The sequence below is a fragment of the Tripterygium wilfordii genome, chromosome 14, assembly GCF_013401445.1.
Source record: "Tripterygium wilfordii isolate XIE 37 chromosome 14, ASM1340144v1, whole genome shotgun sequence".
Lineage (NCBI taxonomy): Eukaryota > Viridiplantae > Streptophyta > Magnoliopsida > Celastrales > Celastraceae > Tripterygium > Tripterygium wilfordii.
The window spans coordinates 8,433,742-8,445,803 of NC_052245.1; the positions used below are offsets into that span (position 1 = coordinate 8,433,742).

At 38.0% G+C, this 12,062-nt stretch overlaps 1 non-coding gene across 1 annotated transcript; it reads left to right on the plus strand.

The window, feature by feature from the left end:
• Positions 1-10,525: 10,525 nt before the first annotated feature.
• LOC120015797 lies at positions 10,526-10,632 on the plus strand. Its single transcript, XR_005471818.1, has one exon. It is a non-coding gene; the product is annotated as a small nucleolar RNA R71 (small nucleolar RNA).
• The last annotated feature ends 1,430 nt before the right edge of the window (positions 10,633-12,062 follow it).

Here is a 12,062-nt window from a genome sequence, read left to right on the forward strand (position 1 = left end):
TCCTTATGGTTTTATCATCATAGGTTACCGAGGAGATATGCTCAGTATTACACTGAAGGGGGCCTCTCGGTCCTTTTGAGATGGTCTCTCATCGGCTACCATGCCTTATGTTGACTCTTTGGATGTCTTTCCCTGGTTGATGTCTTCAGTTTTAACTTGGTCGATAGCCAAGGATGCTTCCTTAACTTTGTGGGAGCTTGCTCTTACGTGCCATGCGTCACCAACTGAGTGGAGGCTATTTTGATATTATCATTATCAATTGCTTCATCTGGGTTTGGTTTGATAATATAGTAATATAGTGGTGAGGGGTTAGGGTCAAGGTGGTTGTTAATGAAAATTCGTTTAATGTTACTAGTTGACACCACAAAAGAATTTCATAATGCTACAACATGTTATTGGGAGTATGTCCTAAAAACATACCATGTATGATGACATTTCTAGAATTTATGGATAAACATTTATTATTGCATTTGTGTCTTAAATGTTTTATTTAATATTTTATGTATGTATGAGTGTTCTATCAACGTCTAGGGATGTTATTTATAGTAACTTGGATGCTCAGATACACTTTACGTGTGAGTATAGACAGACACAAGATTCACTATTACATCCGAAATAATATAGTCTTAATCAGATTAACAAAGCTAGGCACTTTGCTAATATAGATTGTAGAGCACAGACATCTCCAAACAGGGGAGTGGTTTGTCTTGACTACTCGAGAGAATTTTTGAATTGGTGTACTAGTGTATCTAAGGAAACATACATTGACATTCTTACATATGAAAGAACAACTAGAAAACTACCATCATTAAGTTGTTCATCCTATAGCTATGAAAATACGATATCTCTTAGGCTTGAATAGGTTACTACTTTCACATTTATAGCGTATGCATCTTGATTCATCAATGAGAGAGACACGCACTATTGTCAATACACTCGATGGATTGGACATATGCCACTAGGGTGTGGGACCACACCTATAACATAGTCAGTACTTTCAGGTTACAGAAGTGCAAGCACCCACCTGAGAGATTCAAATTAATCTACCTAGAAAATATGCATAGTGGTCCTTATGGTTCAAGCTTTTAGTATTTAGTTTGATCGACGAGTCAATCTAATACACTTAGTTTATAGATACAAAGGAACCAAGAGCTCAGGGGAAATATGGATTTTGGGGTGTTTGATAATACACAAACTCTCACTCCAATTTATCTGGTGTTGCATGGAGGATATATTCGTACACATCTCACATGTCAGGGGCATGTTTCTAATAAGAAAAATCTCGATATAAGAATCGTACATCTCTAGGAGTTCATCCATAGTTTAGGTGGTGTCAAACGAACAATGGGTTGAAATATTATTCCTAGTCATAGGGTTTGGTGGTAAAGAATAATATTTTGGGAGCCTAGATTTGTATGTCCTACGAAGTCCCCTTGGTAGCCCTATTTTAGTCTCTCATCCTATTTAAGGAAGATCAACAAATTTCACCATATCACGAAGGTTATTGGGATATTTATAAGAATAGAATTTGGATAATAAATAGATATAATTTTATTGAGTTTTGGTTTTTCAAAGATAACCCTAAGATAAAATTATTTTTGTTAAAATATACAAAATTCTTGTAAGCGTATTTATGATAAAACAATGAGTCTCTCAGAATTTCGATTTAGATTGTAAAATAAATATTTTTAAATTCTTGAAGGATTGGGCCAAATGAAAGCCTAGAGGTCCAGTAAAATTGGACAGATCTTAAGGATTCTATTTAGCTTGGCCCCAAATCATTCTTTAAAAGACAAAGCTAGATCGGCCCAACAAGTATATAAATCGGTGCCAACAACATGCATTGGAAGCTCTGTTTTGTGTAGTCTTTATCAGTGTTGTGAGAATCGGACTGGCCTGGCTAGTCGAACTGGAAAACCAGTGACCCGGCCACTAAGCCGGTACGATTCTATCAATATTACCGTTTGAGCATGTGTCCCAATGAAAATCAGGCGGGCGGACCGGAAACCTGGTGACCCTACCGATTTTACATGAATCAGAGAGATATTTTTTAGGGGTTTTTATCCATAATGACAAAAACTAAAAGTTGTATTCAAACAAGGAGAACCTAAAAAAATCTTTAGAAAAAAGGACAAAACCTACCAACTTACAAAAATGCCCTCCCTCCTTCTTCTTTCTTCTTCTTCCTCCTCCTTCCTTGCTCCACCATATCGGAAGTTGGTTGTTCGTCCATCATTTTCAACAAGCCAACTACCGAAATGAAGTTCTAGGTCAGCCCAATAAAAGCCCAGCCATCACCCATAATCGATTATCACTTGAGTCGTCGAAAAAGCTTCGTGAAATCACAGCCATCGTTTGAAAAAGAGCTAGATCCGACCAATATAGCCAACACCGACAACTATCAACACCCCAAATCAACTCCACGGATCAAGGCGCATAAGGTTTTATTGCTTTTTTGAACTCTTTTTTTTCCTTCTAAAATCATATCTAAATCCGCAGATATAATATCTGTTTCGGATATGTTCTGATGTGTTATCTGTTTCGAAACTTCAAGCAGATAATATTTCATTAAAGACAGATAACATTTTAACAAGACAAATAACATTTAGCAAGACAGATAACATTATGACAAATATCAAATTAATCGAAACAGATAACATATCACTTGCAGTCTGTAAATCCCAGAAAACCACGAAAATCGTCACAGAAAATGTCGAAAATAATGATGTGTTGACAAATCGAAGGAAAACAACAAGATCTATAGGTCCCGTGGTGAGTATGAGTAGATCTAGTTCGAATACAATAAAAATCAGGATGAAAAATCACTAAAAAATGGCATAGAACTCTCGAATAAGCCATGAGGGGTAGAGACAAAGCTTCCGGCGGCAGAGACGAAGCTTCCGGCATAGGTCAGAGATGAATCATGTGCCGGAGGCATGTGCCATGTTTGAGGATGAAGATGAGGGTATTTTAGATAATAAAACCATATATTTTAACTTTTTGTCTTTTTTGGAATATTAGTTCAAACTACATGGACTTTATGGAATAAGACTTTTAAAAGTGTCATTCTTGGAACAAAACTCTTCAATAAGGGACTAATCTTCAATTTTCCCTATTTTTTAGAGTTAAATGACTATAAAACATTGAAATCTTTTGTAATTTCATTATATGTATTTCATTTTGTTACTTATAAGATGATAATATCAATATATGTATATTAATTATCACTTTATCACTTATCAAAATATATCAATATAATCAGTATGTAATCTAATATATTATTATTACATTGTTAAATGTGAATATTACATACGTATTTTTTTGGATGGTTATATTTCATTATTTTTGTATTTATTTTTTATTTTTTAGCATTAAGTTTAATTATAATATATAGTTTTTATTTATCAATTGAACCTGCGGTTAAACCGTTGACCCACTGGTTGAACCAATAAACCAGTGATCCGGTAGCTTGCCCGGGTCAATGTCCGAATCGGTTTTAATAACATTGGTCTTTATACTTCCAATAGTGATATTCCTAAAATAACCCTCATGAATCAATGAAGGCCACGTGGCGGAAAGAACGCCAGAAAAGCTGTGGCTGAAGGTGAACCGAAGGGTGTACTTCGGTTCTTAGCCGAAGTATACACTTCGGTACTACAAGCAATGAAATGCTTCGGTTCAACCGAAGTGTCCATCTCAGTGCATGACGAAAGGGGCTACTTCGGTAAACAAGGTTCAGTTATAGAAGAGTCCTACTCCCCTTTGGAAAGGGATACGGATGGAATTTACCATCCGAGAAACCCTCTGGAAAACCAATGAGAGAGTCTGACTCCTACTACAACTCAAACACTTTAAACTCATATAAAAGGGAACCTCTGCCCTCAGGTAAGCGATCTAACTCCTGCACTCTAAAATACTTACTGAGCAAGAGGCAACGCTCGGAGCAACGAGCCATCCTCCCAAGTTTAGTACTGTACTGACTTGAGCGTCGGAGAGGTCCCCCCGAGTACACCCTCGGGGCCCTACCGATGCTTACGTTCGCTTCTTGTGCAGGAAGGAAGGAAGAGATCACGTACCCGCAAAAGAGAAGTTAGTTATTCCTGCTCAATCTGACTTGGCTGATCCGTCTAATAGGGTAGACCTGTTTCAGACGCCATCAGTTTGGCGCCGTCTGTGGGAAGGAAGGTACACTTTCCCAAAGAAACTCACAATGGTTAGATCGAGAAGGAACGCCGCTACTACTTCAGAAACAAGCCGTCGAGTTGCTGACCCTAATGATCCCGACCGGGAATAGGGTGATCACCCCCGTCAGGAGGTAGAACGCCAGGGGGATGCTGCTGACCGAACCAACCGGCATAACCGGGAAGCCGGACCGTCCCAAGTACCTTGCACTCAGGAACAGCTCCAACAACTCTCTCATCAGGTGCAAATGTTGACCGAACTAATCATGAACCAGCAGTCACAAGCGAATCAGCCTGGAGGTCGACAAGAAATTCCCCCACAAAACCAAGAAATTCGGGATAATGAGGAAGTAAGAAGTTCGCACTCCGGTAAATCTAAAGAAACAACCAGGAGAGTGAACACCAAGGGTACTGTTGGAGAAAGTACTAGAAGGGGAACAAACTACAATGAAGATGTCGGCCGACACCTAGATGAAATGAACAAAAAGATTGCAGCACTACAAGGAGTGTCCCCAATGGAGGGACTGTGGGACAGTACGTTAACACCCTTAGCTTCGGAGATACTTGAAGCTGAAATGCCACGTCACCTTATTGTTCCAAAACTGGAGAAGTATGAAGGGTTGACTGACCCCTGTGACCATATCCAGGGTTTCAAATCAATGATGGAGTGTCGGGGGGTAAATGCCCTCATAATGTGTAAGATCTTCCCATCAACCCTTTTCGGGCCAGCAAGAACATAGTTCAATCAATTACCAAGACATAGTATAACTAGTTTTGGGGACTTGTCCGAGAAACTTGCCCTTCACTTCTCCGCCGCACGTAGAACAGCAAAGACAAGTTTAGACCTGATGAATCTAGACCATGAGCCAGGAGAATCACTTCGATCATTTCTTGCTAGGTTCAACAGAGCATGCTTGGAGATCCCATATGTCCAAGTAGAGGTAGCTATTTCGGCCCTAGTAAGAACGGTAAGGGATGAAGCATATGTATGTTCATTAACGAAGAAGTGCCCGAAGAGCATGGGAGAACTCTACACTAGGGGGGATAAATTCATGCAGTCTGAGGACATGATGAAAATTTCCCAGTTCTATTCTTCCTCGGCCCCTGCCAAAAAAGGCTCGAGCGCCTTGGGAAAGACTGAGAGAGACTTACCCCCTCCAAGCAAGAAGCAAGGAAGAGTAGAAGGAAAGAATGACAAGAGGAAGGATGATCAGTCTGGTAGGAAGACTGACCAGGGTCCAGTTGATGTAATAATTCTCGCAAGTGCACAAGAGTCTACGAATAGTACAGTGTATGCAAGTACGAGGTCGATCCCACGGAGACTAGTTAATCTAATTAATGTACCTAACTTGATGAATGATTGAGATTTGGGGAAAAAGGGAGAATGATTGATGTAAATAAAATATAATAAAAACAAAGAAATAAAATTCAGATTTTGTATCCAATAAGAGAAGAACACTAGGGCAATGATTTCACCTAGTAATCCTATCACAAGCATCCAATTAACAAACACACAATTATGGTTCTGATTCAAGGGTTGATTCTTACTTAAATATGTTGGTTTGTTCGTTCGCGGTGCCAACAAATATTATTAACAATGGATTAATCCTGTTCGGTTCGCAGTTTTTAACCCAAGGCTAACAACTCATTACGATCTAAAGAACTATAACAACCAATCAATCCCCTAACCCTTGTTCATGGCAGTCGACAATTGATTTCCTTAATTCCAGTTCCACTAAGACACTTGAATTCGGTTCGTTCCTTAGTCCTAGCTAGATGAATCTAATTGAGCATTCAATTGGTGGCCAATCAACCAAACAAACAATAGATTATAAGCATAGAAATTAAAGACAAGACTCATGAACCAAAATTATGCATTCAATTAATTGAAATACTTGCAATAATCATACTAGGCTACATCAAGCCCTAGCAAAGAAGTTTAGCTACTCATCTTATAAGAACACAAGGAAACTAAATATGAGAACATCATGAACCAAGAACAAAAAGAAAGAGAAAAGTAGAGACAAGAACAAGAACAAAAGCTAGAGAATGTGGCACTCCAATTCGTGTCTTATTGCACTGCCATGACCTCCTATTTATACACTAAAAACCTTCCTTCAAACTGCATTCCAAATTCTAGTTGGATTTCCTTCAATTGCTCTTCGTTCTGTTTCCTGTTCAATTCACGAGCAATTTTTTGGTTTTCATTCTCCTTTGGTTTCACCGGGTCCCACGCACAGCTCTAATTTTGCATACAATTGGTCTTTGACTCCTTTTTGTTCTCCTATTTGCTTATTTGTCTTGATTTCCTTCTTTTTCTTTCCTTGCTTGATTTTTACGTGCCTTGCTTTCTCCTAGTCGCAAAACTAGCCGTCATGTTTCCTTCATGGGTCTAAGAGATGTGTTTCAAGCATGGGCTATGTAAGCTTTGACTTATGGACTCTAATAATTAAATTAGGCCCTTTACACCATATTTTGCACCAAAAATCTGAGAATCAAATCAAGACAAATTATGCAATATTCATGTTCATTCCAATAAAAGAGACAAAAATAAGTGTAAATTGAGATATAAAAAATATGTAAAATATAGTACGATCAAATACCCCCACACTTAGCTTTTGCTCGTCCTCGAGTAAAATAAAAAGAGAAGATAAATATAAAAAATAAAATAAAAAACCTAACTCACTTTCGCAGGAATCGCGGTGGCACTCAGCATGTGACACAAGCCTTTAAACCCCTAGGTGTCCCTAGTGGACGAGTTATAGTCTCGTGAGGGTTTACCAGAACGACACCCATAAACATTTAAAATAGTCCTTCCAATCTCGCTCAAGCACCAAAGATGTCTTATAAACTAGTCATTAGCTAAAGAATTTCACAAAGAATCATGCTCAAATATATATGTTTAGAATTAGGCCAACATCAACACAACATATCTCAATCGAAATAGTGCACATTCAAACTCAATTTCAACCTCTCACTAGGAATACTCTCAAGATTCACTCAATTTAGTGGTATTAAAGTGTTTGCACTCAATTAATCTCATGAAAACAGTCCTACCATATGCTTGCTTGTCCACCCATTCTACACTATCAAAAACATGTAACTTCATGAATCAAGAGGTCTTTATTCAAGGTTGTAATGGGGCCAAGGGTGAAGGTAAAAAGAAAAAGTGGTATAGGAAATCACAAAATTTCTAAAGAACTAGTAGAGCACACAAAAATTAGGGCATATATCATCTTGTCGGCCCAATCTTCATTCTCAATATTCAATACTCCACCAATTCTTCACAACTTCAAGATTTCTTTCACTATGCACATAAATTTTTTTTTTCTTTTTTTTTTTCGTTCTTTTTTTATATTCTTTTTTTTTTCAAAACAATGTCAAATCATGTAACATATTTTTTCTTTTTCTTTTCCCCTTTTTTTTCTTTTTCCTTTTCGACACATTAATGCACATGTGTTCAACATCACATTTATTCTCCACCAAATAACATCCCAAAACAAATAAGAACTTCCCCACACTTAATTCTTTTCATCACCAAACTCAACATACTTGAACCCCATCAACACTTGAAAAATCTCATGGTATGCTCTACTAATTCCTTAGAATTAGGTAAGTAATTGTTTTTCGGGTTAAAGGGTAAGTAGATAAGTTTCATGAATAAAAAGGCTTATTTAGGCTCAAAGGGGCTTTCTAGTGGATAAATACATTAGGATATAAGCAATTTGACTATGGTGGTATCATCCTAATGCCTCAATCATATTCATGTCATTACATGTATCAATATAGTCTCAAAAAGGTTTAAAGCAAGTTCTAGAGAAACATATAATCATGAGAGCACACAAGAAAGAAATTGGATTGATATGCATAATGTATCAATCATATAGGCTCAAAACTCACAAGGGTAATTATGCAAGTCTACATCAAGTCTAAACATGCTTCTTTCTCAATCAACATATCATGTTAATATTGGCCCATGAAAAATTGTAATTCAAGCTCAATTCTAGTGAAAATTCTCTTTACTAACAAACTAATTTTAGACCTAAACAATTTATGTCTCATCATCGCTTTGGAAGGAACTAAATAAATTTGTTCAAAATTTTTTTTTCAATACAAGCTATTCTCACCCCCACACTTGAATTATGCAATGTCCTCAGTGCATGAAATAATGTGAAAAATAACACGAAGAAAAAGTAATGAGTCAGAGTGATACAACCTGACTGCAAAAACATTTGGAAAATAATTCCCGCGTAGAATTCTGCACTGCACAGCTGTAGTAAAATCATCAATTTCTCCTTCATCTGAGCTCAGATTCACGAACCGTAAAATTCTGCAGAAACTAGACATCCGTATCTTTCTGCACATATATGGCTTGCATTCTGGTTCGTCTTGAGTTGTCCCATAAAATTGTTTCAATCCAGCGCTTTGGCACAACTTTTTCTTTCTACATTTGATGCACAAATAGCAATTTAATTCAATGTGGGATGAGTGCTCTTCTATAATGAACTAAAATAATATACAATAAAAGCAACGAATTTACCGGGTGGGTTGCCTCCCACCAAGCGCTTTATTTAACGTCTAGGCGAGACGTAAGTCTTCAAATAGTTAAATTAGTGAACTTGGAAGCCCACTTTCAGTTCATTGGGTTGTAGCAATCGCCTTCTTCTAACCACACCCATGTCAACACCTCTTTCATTACTTCTGACCCTCATAGTTGCACGAGCAATTGGTTCCTCAAGAAAATCAGAATATCCCTTTTCTCTTTTTCCAAAAACTGCTTGTTGGAGGATTTTATCTTGGGGTACTTTCACAATTGAGGGGAATAACTTGTTAGTGAATAAATGGAAGGACTCAAAGGCGGGAGTATGCTTACCTCTCTCGTATGGCATGACTCTAGGTAGATTTATAGACTCAACCTCAATTGGATGTCCTTCTTTCTCCACAATGTAATCTTTAATAGTGAGCACTTTCTCCATTGATTTCTCACCTTGTGCTACCTTAGGCTTGAAGGTCACTGTTTCTTCATCATTTGTCATTGTTAGCGTGCCTTCATACACATCAATTGTCATCCTTGTAGTCCTCATGAATGGTCGCCCCAAAATCAATGGAATTTCTTCTCCATGACCTTGGCAATCTCGCATATCAAGTACTAGAAAGTCAACTGGAAAAATTAATCCATGTATCTTAACTAAAACATCTTCTAGTACTCCTTTAGGATATCGAATAGATCGATTGGCCAATTGTATGCCCACAGAGGTCTTTTTGAGCGCACCTACATTCAAAGATTCAAAGACAGAAAGAGACATTAGATTAGTTGATGCACCCAAATCCAATAAAGCATGTTCAAAATTTTGATTGGTTATGCAACAAGGTATAGTGAAACTCCCTGGATCCTTAAGCTTTGGCGGCAACTTCTTTTGTGATATGACACTACACTCTTCAGTTAGTTGAACTGCCTTGTTCTCATCTAATTTCTTCTCTTCTTGCACAACAGAGGGTTCCACGTCTGTCTTCGGGGTTGTCTTTTACACTGATGGTACTTCTTCTTTATTTCTCCTAAGACGCCCAGGAAACGGGATCGGAGGAACATAAGGTCTCACAGGTGGAGCAGGCTTATCGGGGTCAGGCAACCCATACATGATTGCACGACGCGACTGTTGAAGCGGCTGCTCTTGTGCTTGAACTTCCTGCTCTTCCAACTTTCTAGCAACTCGGCTTTGTTGCTCATCACAAAGTGTGATAGCCATGGCATGCTCCCTATGGTTCGGATTGATCTCAGTTTGGCTTGGAAACTTTCCAGCCTCCCTTTGACTTAATGCTTCAACGATTTGACCCACTTGTGCCTCCAATTTCTGATGGTTAATTGTCAACTGCCGCACCATGTCCTCCAATGTGGTGGTTGGTGGATTGGCTTGGTTTTGGGTGTTCTTCCAAGAAAAGTTTGGATGTGCCCGAAAACCTGGATTGTAGGAGTTAGAGTAGGGATCAAACCTTGGATTCCGATTATAGGAGTTCATCATATTTGCTTGCTCTTGCACCAACTCTGGGAAATCCACTCCTTGAGTCGTATGCCCATTCATTGCTAGAAGAATGTCCAACTTGGTAGAGATGGCATCAACCTGCGATTTTGGTGCAAAAGAATCAAAATTGGAAATTTCATACACACCTGCTCGCTTACCTCTTACTTCCGAATGTTGTGTCTCAATAGCAAGTCTCTCAAATAAAGTTTGACATTCGGTTGGAGTCATATTCCTAATCGATCCCCCTGCATAATTATTAACTGCAGCTTTGCTATAAACTGTCAGTGGGCCTTGTAGAAAATATGCATCAACACTAATAAAAGCAAAGCATGATGGGGACACTGAGTTAACAGGTTATTAAACCTCTCCCACGCCTCAGAAAATGACTCATCAAGTTGTTGTTCGAATTGCATGATTTTGTCCCTGAGAGCATCAGTTTTCTGAGTTGAGAAAAATTTTTCTAAAAATTTATTTTGTACCTCAGTCCATGTCGTCAATGAACCCGGTCTCAAACTGTTGAGCCATGTCCTTGCTTTGTCCTTCATAGTGTAAGGGAAGATCTTCAACCTCAAGTGTTCCTCAGTAACTCCTGTAGACAATGACATGCTAGAAACCATATTAAAAATTTCACGAATGTGACTAAGTGGATCTTCCGAACTTAGACCATGAAAAGAAGGCATCATGTTAAAGTGTATGGTCTTAAGCTCGTAGTTTCTAGCTGCCGTCGGAAGTACGATGCAAGATGGAGATTCCGGAATAGTGGGGATGTCAAGATCACCCATTGTTTCAGCTTGCATAACCACCGCCATTACTTACAACCTGAAAAATAAAAAAAATTAAAAGAAAAGGAAAGCTAAGTACACAATTAAATTAAAACTAGTCCTTGGCAACGGCGCCAAAAACTTGATGTAATAATTCTCGCAAGTGCACAAGAGTCTACGAATAGTACAGTGTATGCAAGTACGAGGTCGATCCCACGGAGACTAGTTAATCTAATTAATGTACCTAACTTGATGAATGATTGAGATTTGGGGAAAAAAGGGAGAATGATTGATGTAAATAAAATATAATAAAAACAAAGAAATAAAATTCAGATTTTGTATCCAATAAGAGAAGAACACTAGGGCAATGATTTCACCTAGTAATCCTATCACAAGCATCCAATTAACAAACACACAATTATGGTTCTGATTCAAGGGTTGATTCTTTCTTAAATATGTTGGTTCGTTCGTTCACGGTGCCAACAAATATTATTAACAATGGATTAATCCTGTTCGGTTCGCAGTTTTTAACCCAAGGCTAACAACTCATTACAATCTAACGAACTATAACAACCAATCAATCCCCTAAACCTTGTTCATGGCAGTCGACAATTGATTTCCTTAATTCCAGTTCCACTAAGACACGTGAATTCGGTTCGTTCCTTAGTCCTAGCTAGATGAATCTAATTGAGCATTCAATTGGTGGCCAATCAACCAAACAAACAATAGATTATAAGCATAGAAATTAAAGACAAGACTCATGAACCAAAATTATGCATTCAATTAATTCAAATACTTGCAATAATCATACTAGGCTACATCAAGCCCTAGCAAAGAAGTTTAGCTACTCATGTTATAAGAACACAAGGAAACTAAATATAAGAACATCATGAACCAAGAACAAAAAGAAAGAGAAAACTAGAGACAAGAACAAGAACAAAAGCTAGAGAATGTGGCATTCCAATTCGTGTCTTATTGCACTGCCATGACCTCCTATTTATACACTAAAAACCTTCCTTCAAACTGCATTCCAAATTCTAGTTGGATTTCCTTCAATTGCTCTTCGTTCTGTTTCCTGTTCAATTCATGTGCAATTTTTT